This window comes from Fukomys damarensis, unplaced genomic scaffold (genome assembly GCF_012274545.1).
Source record: "Fukomys damarensis isolate Sample0158 unplaced genomic scaffold, DMR_v1.0_HiC HiC_scaffold_12, whole genome shotgun sequence".
Classification (NCBI taxonomy): Eukaryota; Metazoa; Chordata; class Mammalia; order Rodentia; family Bathyergidae; genus Fukomys; species Fukomys damarensis.
Window position 1 is genome coordinate 40,828,737 of NW_022900924.1, and position 12,839 is coordinate 40,841,575.

General features: G+C 37.8%; 1 long non-coding RNA gene across 1 annotated transcript in view; it reads right to left on the reverse strand.

The window, feature by feature from the left end:
- Window positions 1-12,217, reverse strand: part of LOC104856744 — a 35,511-nt gene extending 23,294 nt beyond the window's left edge. The window contains exons 1-2 of the long non-coding RNA XR_002025088.1: window positions 12,129-12,217; window positions 3,812-3,891 (exon numbers count right to left, since the gene is read on the reverse strand). This is a non-coding gene — a long non-coding RNA (uncharacterized LOC104856744). The remainder of the gene's footprint in view (window positions 1-3,811; window positions 3,892-12,128) is intronic.
- Between the last annotated feature and the right edge of the window lie 622 nt (window positions 12,218-12,839).

A 12,839-nucleotide genomic window follows, 5' to 3' on the forward strand; every position in this document is an offset into this window, starting at 1 on the left:
ATATATCTACTTACTTAAATTCCTTGCTTCAATTATATATAGAGATTGGTAATAGTATTTCACATCTACAGCGTGCTGCTTAAAGTAGATATTGCCTAAAAATGCCCCTTGGTAAATGTCATATGTCTCAAAACTGCAACAAATTCACGAGATAACCAGTCTAATTGTGAATGTACGCCAATTTCAGATAGTTTATTCCTCCTTCCTTCCTTCTGGTCTCTCTCCACTCCTCTTTTCTCCTTCTCTCCCTTTCTTTCTCTACCTCCTCTCTCTTCCTTCTTTCCTCTATACTTTCTCCCCCGCTTCCATCTTTCCTTTCCCCCGTCTCACACTCACAGATATCAGGCACCATTTATTTGGTATGTCGAAATATACCTTGTTACTTCCGTTACCCACAAAAGCATGTCTGTAACAATCATGTATATGTACAAAGTCTAAGAGGTGTTGCTAATTTTCACAACCTGTTAGAAGGCTACAAGATCTGTTTTCACAAGTGCTTCTCTTCTTAGCTGTTACAGAGTTACACTCGTCAAACCACTTGGTTTTCACTACAAGGGGAGATTGCATTACATTTTTATTGCCTGAAAACCCTGCCATGCTTTTCATGTTATCTAGTCTTTAAATAGGTTTTCTCATTCAGCAGAAAGGAAGCAGAAATATGATAAGTTTTACATAAGGTATTAAAATTTCCTGTGGTTCATGGGTCAACAAACTGCACAATGACACCAAATCTTCCTTATATATTACAGTCTAAATTAGCAGTAGTTCTTAATTTGGCAACTCAAGAAGAATATTGTAATAGAATCAAGGTCTGAAGGCATCAGAGTGTATTTTTAGTCTTCTGTGAGGTCATGATCTGTTCTTTTCAGGTGTGGATTTCACATATTAAAATTCAGTAGCTAGTTTTCCAAACTTCATAAAGCCCTCAGGGCAAATAGCATAATGAAAAACAGCTGTGGCATTCCAAAAGATTCCTTTGTTACTACTAACAAAATATTTAAAACTTAATTCCAATATTGTTTTTAGTAGTATTTCAAAGTGTTGTTTGTTGTGTCCTGGGTGCCTCTGCTAGCTGTAAAAGGCTTCTGTGATTTGGCAGAGCAAGAGCCATAAAGGAAAGAACATTCATTCATTGCCAAGTAGCACAAATGCCAGCTTAAATATCAGTCGAGAGTACCAACAGGTAATGTTAAGGGTGTCTAAGAAACTTCTGCTAAACAAAATTGCCTGCCGGGGAGAATTTAACGTAATCATACTAAAGAAAGAAAACTTTGTAAATAGATTTCTTAGAAGACTATAAGCCTGGGTTAAGTCTCTCAGTTGAGTCTTTTTTAAAAAATCTTATTAATTATATTGTCTCAGCATTTTCATACTAATATCCAGAGTAACCTCTTTGTATTTTGGCAATTGCTTTAAAATGCAGTAAGGGGATGAGGGTGTAGTTCAGCTGTAAAGCCTATCTCCAGAACCAATGCAATAAAATGGAACACGATGGAATTTGTATTTGCAAATGCACTTCCAAAATTAGAATCTTTTAAATGCACCAGTATATCCAGGAGAAAATATTCACCATAATTCTTATTTATTCTAAATAATCTAGGTAACCATTGTATTTTACATCCCTTTGTCACTTATGAGTCATAAGTGCTTTCACAAATACTGATTGCATGATGAAGTAGTATTCCAATATTCTTCAAATTTTTCAACTGTATATTTCAAATGATTTTATTTTCACATAAGTAAAAAAATAAATGACTGTCATTAGCTGTTAATGTTGTGACATAGGCAATTTATTTGATTCCTGCTCAGTGTGGCATAGAATGGGCTCCTGAGAGAGAGAACTTCTGTCTCTCTTTTTTTAATAAGTTGCCTAGAGAGCATAGGCTTAAACTTGCAATCGTCCTGCCTCAGCCTCCTTGAGTGCCAAGATTATAGGTGTGTGCCTCCACACCTAACTACTCCTTATTTTCTATAATCAAGTTTGGTCAAGTAGTAACCACGAAACTTTTGAATTTTTCCCTTTCATCAACAAGAAATTCAAAGCATGGAAATGTTAAATAACTTGTCCAAGCCCACACAACATTTTAGTAACAAGGCAGAATTCACTTTCTAGAAACTTCAGGGTATTACTCAATGAACCGAACAATCTTAAAATACTAGTGCAGTTTCTGAAGTTAGAAATGAATTGTAATTGGTGCCATAGAATGGTACAGATAGCTCTGCTATTTCCCAGAAGGGAAAAATATTTAAACAGTCTAGGAATACAAATGGCAAATGAACATATAAGATATGTTCTCTTTCTCTATGAACCACAGAAAAGTGATATATGTGAAAAAATTCTGCATAGATATATGTGCAATAATTGGTTTGGGGGAAACAGAACTGTGAAATATTTTGATTTTAAATGTAAACATTTTTGTATTGTTTATATTTATTTCAACTAAAAAGTATAACATGCCTATAATCCCTGCACTAAGAGAAGTCGAGACAGGAGGACTGTAAGTTCAAGCCCTACCTGGACAACTCGGGGGGACTGTCTCAAAATAAAAATGGAGAAAGTTTGGGGATGTTGATCAGTGGTAGAGCACCCCTGAGTTCAATTCCCAGTACTGAAAAGTACATCAGTCAACAATTATTTACTAAATTTCTACAGCATACCAGCAATATATCTGTAATAAATCAGTAAACAAAACAAAAGCTCTTGTTGCCATGAAGCTGATCTTCAGCTTTTTTACTGCAAATTTCAAAAATGCCTCATTTCAATTCAAACAACAGCTATAGGAAAAGTTATCAGAGCAAACTGTTTTCTTAAGCTATTTAAGTAACAATAAAGTGTTTTTTGTTTTTGTTTTCAATGACTGAGAGAAAAGAAGACTCAAGTGAAGATGGAAAAGTAGACAAAACAAACAGAAACAGAATTCAGTGACAGATAATACAACATATAAACTACTTTTACCTCCAGGATTATTCACATTTCATGGTATCAGAAAATTATCTAAACAAAAAATACAGATTAGGGTTTGCATTTGTAACATAGTGGGGTTTCTTAGCACGTTTTTAAAGCTAAATACAATTTTCATCTCATCCTGTGCTTTTATAATTTATTATATATTTTATTAGTATGTGTTTATAGTACATAATAATTGCATTCACTGTGGGGAGTTGACACATGTATGTAACACACCTTAATTGTTTTTATTTCCCCTTCCTCTATACACGTTTTAGAGCTTTTTGTCCTTTTGTTACTTGGGTAGCAGATGGCAGAAAAGAAAATCTATGAGAAAAGTGAAAGTATAACAAAATTCAAACAGAATCAAGCCTCTGAATCTTAGACCAACAGCTTCAGCTAGTTTGCTGTACAAGGTATTGTAAATATGTCAGAGCAAGGACATTTACTGCATTTTAACTGAATAAACCCAGTGGCCCAGTGACTGATTGAAAATCTCCATTTAATTAAAAATTGATTCCCTTCTTACAAGACTTACTCATACCTATGATTTAATATTTTTCCATTATGAAAAGGCAGATTAAGTTGTTTACCCTTAGAAGACACTTATTTTTATTCATGAGCAACTACATATTTTTGAAATGTCTTTCAGATGTGTACATGAATACCATGCTATTTATGGCAGAAATTTCAATCCAGTTTAATTGTTGCTAAATTTATCTTGAAGTTTTTCTCTGTTTCATAATGCATTTTAGATTTGATTCGATTTGATTTTTGAATGCTACAACAAATTTTCTTAAATGCTTCATATACCTTGTGCGTTAGCAGTCACACTGAAGGAAAGGCCAATATCCAAGTACTCACCCATATTAGAGCCATTGCACATCTGAAGGTAAAGTCTGTATCACATATTCATTCCACAGTCACTCTGTTAATCTTGGATTCTGAAATATATAAAAAGGTATTTTTCCATATATGTCTTCATATATCTATAGATATATCTATAGATATATATTGCTCCTTGACTCATGATGGGCTCATGGTTCAGTAGTAGAGCACTTGCCTAGAATACTGGAAGTCTAGAATTTGATTCCCAAAATCACACACAAAAAAGAAAAATAGTAAATGGAACGTGCATGTAAAAACACCTAACCTACTGAATGTCACAGTTTAGCAACACAGGGCAATACAGAGGATCTGCCCTTTTTTTCTGATCTCAAAGCTGATGAAACTGGTCATTGCCACTGGTGAGCTTGGGAAAGAATATCATACTACATACTGGTAGCTAAGAAAAGATTACAATTCAAAATTTGAAGTACAGTTTCTATTGCACGGATATATTATATAAGTCTCTTGCACTATTTGTAAAGTTGAAAAACTATAAATCAAACCATTGCAGGGTGAAGTACATATTACAAATTGAATCAAGTATTCTAGACTTTTTTTTTTGTACCAGGGATTGAACTCAGAACCTTGCACTTGCAAGGCAGGCACAGAGCCACTAAGCCAAATCCCTAGCCCTATTCTAGACTCTTTTATACATAGCTCTTCTAAATGCTACTTGGTAAAATCAAATAGTCATCCAAGAACTGGTGGGTTATGATTTTTTGGAATTCTTTATGACATTTATTGTTTAGTTCTATTTTGTTTTCACTTTCACAAACCATAAGTTCTATTTTATAAAACATAAACTAAGTTAATATTGAAAATCTTGGAATTATGCCTAAAATTCTGAATTTATAATATATGAATTAATTGTAACAGGTTGGAGTGGTTAATTTTTGTAGTACTAAGAGGTTTTAGTCAGGCCTGGTGACATGTGCCTGTAATCCCAGCACTCTGGTGGCTGAGGCAAGAGGATCACCAGGAATTCAAGGCCAGCCCAGACATCACAGTGAGTTCAAGCTCAGCCTGAACTACATAGCAAGACACTGCCTGAAAACATCAAAATAAAGGAAGAGGTTTTAATACTCTTTCAAATTCTAAATTAAGTCATTATCAACAAAAAATATACAAACTACAAACAAATTACATATTGCTTTAGAAGAATCGGTAAAAGATAAGGGATAGGGAAAAGAAAAATAACAATTATTAAAGACCTAAATTTGCCAAGAATTGATATATTTTTCACTAATCCTGCCTCAGTCTCCCAGAGTGCTGAGATTACAGGTATGTGTCACTACACCAAGATAAAAAGCTCAGCCTGTTGGTGAGTAGTGGTAGACACCTCTAATTCCAGCTCCTCAGGAGGCTGAGGCAGGAGGATCACAAGCTTGAGGCCAGTCTGGCAACTTAATGATACCCTGTCTTAAAGTAAAAAAAATCTCAGTGGCACATGCCCCTGGGTTCTACCCCCAGTACTGAAACAAAAACAAAACATAGACCATACTCTGCTACCCATTTGAATGATCTTATTTTCCTTTTGTCTCCTGCTTTATTATTAATTTTTCTATCTTCATGCTTTTTCCTGTTCTCCTTTCCCTTCTTTCTTTCCTTTCCCAAAACATAAGGAAAAACACAAGAAAACAACAAATATTACTTCAGTGTCAGAAAAATACATCATGGATATACTAGATTATTTTTCAGATTCTTTAGAATAAGCATAAAAAGCATCAGAGACTCAGGGGTCTTATCATGATTGTCAGGAAATAGATGACATATTCAAAGAGGATCATTTAAGGAGACACATCTTAAATGGCCCTATTTTATTTTGGTACTGGGGATCAAACTCCGGACCTGGTGTTTGCGAGGTAGGAGTGGTGCCACTGAGCTAAATCCCCAGCCTGGCTCTATTTTGAATATGAGATCAGAAGATGAAGAAACTACAGGAGACAGTGCGTTGCGAGTTGGGCTGCATTGCCACTGTTAGCCCTGAAGAGGGGGGAAGCTGTGGCTTTCGGAACCTGGAGTCACAAAAGTACTTTGAGGAGGCCTCCGGACAGGTTCTCTGACCTTCACTCAAGGGATGCGAACACGGGTAAGGTGGTGCAGCCAGTTTCCACGGCTGTCTGTCCTCCCACTGTCTCTGCTTGGGGCCCTCCCTGGCTGTACCCACCAAAGCCAGAGGGCAAAAAGAACAGAAGAAGAATCTACGCAGGCCAGCTCACCACCGGCACACAGCAGGCTGTGGAAGAGTGGCGGGAAACGCTGCAGAGGTAAACAGAAGGCACACACTGTGGTGAGAGGGGACTGCGCCCCTGTGTCCACTGGAAGCATTTGTTTCTTCAAAGCAATCGTTTTAACTAATATCCGAAATAAATCTCACCAGAACTCGATTTCCTTATAAATTATAATACCATTGAATATTTTACTTCTACCTGCTTCCTTTATCATTTCTTTTATGTTACTGTTGTTCCTCAATTTTATATTATACGTATGTTATGCATGCTATTACCAAATCTTAGAAACAGGCAGGCCTGGGGCCTCCTGGTCAAAGAGTAGGCGCCCACGCTAGGAAATAGCAGGGTGAGAGCCACTGTGTCCCCAGACTGTACTACCCCGCTGTGCTGAAAAGGAAGCACTCTGAAGCTAGACTGTTCCTCACCAGCCCAGTCATACTGTGAAGATTTCTGCACATATTACCCATCTGCAAGATGGGCAGTGTTGACACCATCTACCTCAAATGCTGTTCGGAGGGTTAGATGAATTAGCAAAGTGACTAGAACAATGGCTGACACACAGCCCACAAACGTTGCAGATGTTAGCTTTCATTTTAATCTCAAAAATAAAAAGCTTTGGTCTGACACAACACATTGGCTGATTATAAGGAGTCACTGAGTCAGAGAAAGTTATGTTGATATAAAATCCTGTTAGAAAAGCAACTCAAAGGCCAGGGATGTAGCTCAGTGGTTCCACCACCTGCCTTGCAACAAGCACAAGGTCAGGAGTTCGATCTCCCATACAAAAAAAAAAAAGCAACCCAAAGGCTGGGGATTTAGTTCAGTGGTGCCGCCGCCTGCCTCACAAGCACAAGGTCCCCACTTCGATCTCCAGTACCAAGAAAAAAAGCAACTCAAAGTGACCTCAAGACCACTTACAGAAACATCAGGTCAGAAATCCCATTTACAGGTAGAGATAATCTCAGAAACTAAGTTGGCAATCTGGGGTCTGAGACATCAAATCTTGATGTTTACGTTGATTATGAAATTTCCTCCATTCCACAATACTTTTTACAAGTATTTTCAAGCCATTTCAAGTCCATAAGCTCTGGTCAAATTGCTTCCTCCCCAGGGGGCTTATTTTTATAGATCCCACATTTCTGATGTCCCACCCCAGCCGCTTTTCCTCTCCGTCTCCAGTGGGCAGTTTATTCTCCCTCTTCCTAGCCACGATGCTCTCACCACCATTCTTGCTCCCACAATTCTCTGGTTAACTTTGCCTAGTTCTTTGGTCAACTCTGCCTAGATACTAGTAGCTGATCACTCAGTTACTTCCTCCCACAGAATGATGACTTGTGAATATTCACTTTACATATCATCTAGAATTTTGATGGACCCAAAATAAAAGCATAGTGGACATGTTCTCATAGATTAGTGAAAGAGTGTTACACTGGATCCTTAACTTACAGACTCGATCAGTTAGTTCCTGAGGGCTGGTTGTAACTCAAGTTGATTATTAGTCAATACAGCTGAGATCTGGAGGTTTACCTGGGTACATGCTATAGATAACAAGAAGTAAATGAATCTTTCACTAGCCTAATTAGTTCAAGTTGTTCATATGTCAGGCTAGTTGTAATTTGAGGGTTCACCATAAGTAATCTAATAAGATCAGTACTTTCCAAATAATAGGTTATGACCTATTATGTGTCAGAAACTATCTTGGCTGTTGCCAATCAGCCTAGGTAGGGTTCTTTTGCTTGATTCAGATAGAAATCATGAATCAGCAAAGTGGAGCTCTGTTAGCAGTCCTGAGGTCACCAGATGACACCAAATAATGCTAGTTGCCAATAGCTGACACAGCCAGCTACTGGCCACTGCCACTGCTGACTGCCACTGCCTGGGGATGGGTTGTGCCAGACACGCTGTAGGCGCTGATCTGTGTGTAGTGCTGTTCTCTGGAGCCCTTCAGTTGTAACAGCCCGTAAAGTTTATTGTTCTTTGTTTTGAGCTGATTGCTCTGTCCACATTACTCAGAATAAGCATCTTGGGTAGACTGAAAGGACTCTTGGAGCCCACGCTACCTAAGAAATAAATCACATGCAGGTTTACAGGTCCACTAAAGCAAGTTTTTATTTTAACAAGCCCTGTGCTATACCACAGTGTTATCCCTACACTGGAAGGAGCTCTCTACTAGACTACTGAAGTGTGTGGAGAGTACTGCTTATATAGCAGCTGCGGGACTGTGATTGGCCCACGTACAGGTCCGTGATTGGTGCAGGGCTCGTGGACAGCCTCAGCTGTCATGCAATGATCCAGTGAGGGGCAGGATTGAAACCCAGGGAATCTTATGGAAGGTTATCTGTGGAGCTTGGGAATGTTAACCATGGGTTCAGATCTCTTCCTACTTGGTCTTAGCCACACCGGAATGCTTCCATCCCTTCTTCAAAAAAGCAGCAGCAGCATGTGAAGTGGTGTGAGCAGGGAAGGGGCACAGTGCTTGTAGTCAACTATAGCATGTTGGAGAGGAGTAGGGGACATTGACTACTAGATAGCCAGGGAGGACCCTGAAGCAAGTAGTCCCAGTCCATTGAGGGTGGGGTGACAGCCTTAGGCTAAGCCGTACCTGCTCCTTCCTACACTAGAAAAAACTGGGAGAGTCCAGTGGGGAATTTCTCTCTCTCTCTCTCTGAAACTATATGCATGTACCACTACACCATATACTACACCATACTTGCTAAAACCAAATTTTTTAAATTGGCTTTTGCTTCAGGGATTGTCACACAAGTAGTTTTGTGACTGCCTGCTGGATATAACAGATAGATCCCAAGCTCTTGTGAATGACAAGCATATCTGATGGTAAATGAAAAGGAGCTATATTTATTGAACATCTGGGGAAGATGTGTTCAGGGCAAGTCCATGTCTACAAAAAATATGGCAAGGACAGAAAAGTGATGCTGGGGTGTGGTAAAGTAGACCTTCAGAATTTGAAGGACAGGGCTGGCTGGGGTGTTCAGTGGTTCTGCCACTGTTCTGCCACCTGCCTGGAAAGCGCAAGGTCCTGAGTTCAATCCCTAGTACCAAAAAAAAAGAATTCAAAGGACATGCACCAAGGTCAGTAATCCAGGTCCTCCCACTGAGTCTTTAGGTAGGATCGACAGGGTGCTTTGTCATCTGGGGGGCGGCTTTTACCATGCATGCCAGTCTCAGATTCACTCTGGTCTTAATGACGTGTATGAGATGTATGTAGTACACATTCACAAACCCTTAATAAGGTGGGAGTAGAATAAAGGTTACAGAAGGTCAGGACAGGAGATCCATGGCACAAGAGCTCTCATCTAGGGTGTCAAAGATTTTCTGGACTTTTGTTGTTATTCTCTACCCCTCTTAGGACAATGGAAGGAGGAATGGCCCAAGAGTACTGTTTAAACTCAAATGGCTGGAGGGGAGTGATTTCCTCAGCTCCATTATTGTAACTGCTCTACTCTTATAAATATACTCATAAAAATGCTGGCTATGGTGGTACACTCCTGTACTCCCAGCACTTGGGAGGTTGAAGCAGGAGAATCACTGGGAGTTTGAGCCTAGTCTGGGCTACCTATTGAGTTCGAGGCAGCCTGAATTACATAATAAGTCTTTTATACAGAAATCTGCTAAGTGTACAGTGAATAGGGAGTTACATTATCTAACATTTTATTTTCAGTATTAAGGATTATTGCTCTAAAAAAGAATAGAGGCTGGGCACTGTGTTGTATATATGTAGTTCCAGCTAGTAGCGACTCTGAGGCAGAAGGATTGCTTAACCCCAGGAGTTTAAGACTAATTTGGGCAATACAGCAAGATTCCCCCTCTCAGAAACAACAGAAATTACTAATGCAATCCCCTAACATTGTACATGCTGATCACTTTACCGCTCTTCCATTAGTGTGAACATTTTTGCATTGAAAATGCAATAATAATGATAACAAAAACAAATAAATGACAGTAAAATGTTTTCAGAATATTTTTACCTAGAAAACTGACGTATTTGTATATGTGCTGCCAAAGCAAGCACTTTATTGATTTATTTATTTGTTTATTTTTGTAGTAGGAATTGAACTCAGGACCTTGAGCTTATGAGGTGGGCTCAGGTACCCCCGAGCTAAATCCCCAGCCCCAAAAACCTTTGTATTTGAATGAGGCCCTATCAAGAGGATGAAATTCAGAGTTACTGCTTGCTCAGTCTCTCTAAGTCCTTCTCCAGAAATGTTATTTTACCAAGGATAAAATTTTCCCTAAGAATTTAATTCTTAGTAGAAAAAAAAATTGTTTCTATTTTTCAGCCAGGGCAAAGGAGATTTATAAAGCAAGATATAAATAAAAATCAATTAACTTTATAAGTAACTTTCAGAAAATAAATTGTAATGAAATATCAGTACTGTATTTACAAGTATTTTATGTTCTCAAATCATTTTCCATGTGAATTTATATTAAATGCCAAGCCAATCTACATTTAAACAAACAATACAACATTTAATTAGAAGTATTATGTTTACTATCTTGATATGTAAAAGTTCACACAAAACTTAATCAATAAACTGGAGGATTTAAAGGAAAATTGAGGAGTGAGCTCAAATAAACAACCTAATGATGAATCTTAACCTCCTAGAAAAAGAAGAACAAGAAAAACCCATTGCTTGTACAAGGGAGGAAATTATAAAGATTAGAGCAGAAATCAATGCAATGGAAACTAAGAGAATGATACAAAAAAAATTAATGAATTGAAGAGTTGGTTTTTCGAAAGAATAAATAAAATCGATAAACCCTTTGCCAACCTTGTCAAAAAAAGGAAAGAAAAGGCTCAGATTCATGCAATTAGGAATAAAAAAGGTGAAGTCACAACAGATCCAGTAGAAATCCAGAGGATCATCAATGCTTATTTAGAGAAACTGTATTCTAATAAAATGGAAAACAGGAGAAATGCACAGATTGTTTGATACTTGAACGAAGAAGATAAAAAAATTCTAAACACTCTAATTATAATCAGTGAAATTGAAAAAGTAATTAAAAGTTTACCAACAAAGAAAAGCCCATGTCCTGATGGCTTCACTGCTGAATTCTGCAGGACAAGAACTACTGCCACTACTCTTTAAACTTTTCAGTGAAATTGAAAGGGAAACAATACTTCCAAATTCATTCCTGGAAGCAAGTGTTAACTTTCATTCCAAAACCAGGGAAAGACCCAACTAAAAAAAAAAACTAAAGGAAAATTAAGGAGTCAAGCATTATTTCCTCTTTCTCCTCTTTTCCTCTGTTCTTTACTCTCTGGAAATGGGATAATGAATTTCCTTTTTTTAGTTTCTCTCTGTGTAGGCTTATGCTGACCTTTAAAGTGGCGATCCTCTTGCTTCAGCCTTCTGGATAGCTGAGATTAGTCAGGCACTATCACCCCTGATTTGAATTTACATAATTGTTAAAATTTTACCCAATGTGTTAAAATTTCACTCAGTGTATGCAACAAAAGAATATGAGATTTTTAAAAAAAAAAAAAGATGATAAGAAAATAGGAGGGAGACTTATTAGACAATAGGAAAGGAAAACAGGAATAGGAGGGCTGAATATGAGCAAAATAAGTATAATTATACACAATGAGACCTCCTCCAAAAATGTAAAACTGGGGGGAGGTGATCAAAGTTAATTGCAGATATTGATCTACCAAAATAAAACTCATTAATCTGTATAATCAATAAAAAGTGCAAAAAAAAAAACCCTGAGATTTAAAGAAACTGATTATGTCTTTTTTTGTACCAAACATACTTAGCACTGAAACAAATATTTAATGTGGTATGTATTCCAGAAATGTATGTTGATGAGTGAATAGAAAACTGCTGAGTGTGTGTGTGTGTGTGTGTGTGTGTGTGTGTGTGTGTTACTAGAGATTGAACTCAGGGACTTCGAAATGCAAACCAAGAGTTCTACCACTGAATCATATCCTTAGGCCTTTTTATTTTTGAGAGAGGGTCTTACTGGTTGCCCAGGCTGGGCTTGAACTTGTCTTATCCTCCTGAGGATTCATGCCTTTTTTTTTTCTTTTGAGACAGTCTTACCAAATAGCTCAGTTGCTCAGGCCGAGCTCAGACTTGCAAACTTCTCGCCTCAGCCTCCTGGAGTGCTGACATTAGAGGCATCTCCACTACACCTGGTTCAATAAAATAGCTTTTATAAGAATTTTGTTGTTGTTCTATGAATCAAACTCAGGGCCTTGCACTTACCAAGCAGGCCCTGAGCTGCTGAGCTACATTCCTGGCTTAAGCATCATTTATTCCTAAATTTAGATCACAAGTACAATTTCAAAAATCTAAAAAGTAGAGTTGAGAACCTTTTTCTTATTCTGCACACACACACACACACACACACACACACACACACACACACACACACACACATATATATGTCTTTGGTTACATTTCTTATGGTAATCAATATATTTGATAGTGTTTATCAGAGGGAAAAAGAAGCATGTCTACATATAGGTAATAGTCAAAACTTTATTCAGTGCCCTGGATTCAGTATTCCTCCCACTTTCTTTGCTTTTGGAGTTTCTTGACAGCAGTGTATCATTATTATTACTATAACTTTACAAAACCATTACTTTAGTTCAACACAGTGGGCACACCTGTAATCATAGCACTCTGGGAGGTGAGGCAGGAGGATCACAAGTTCCAGTCCTGCTTGGGTATCTCAGCAACTTTATGAAATCTTGTCTCAAAATTAAAAAACAATAAAAAGAGCTGGGGATGTAGGTCAGTGCATAGACC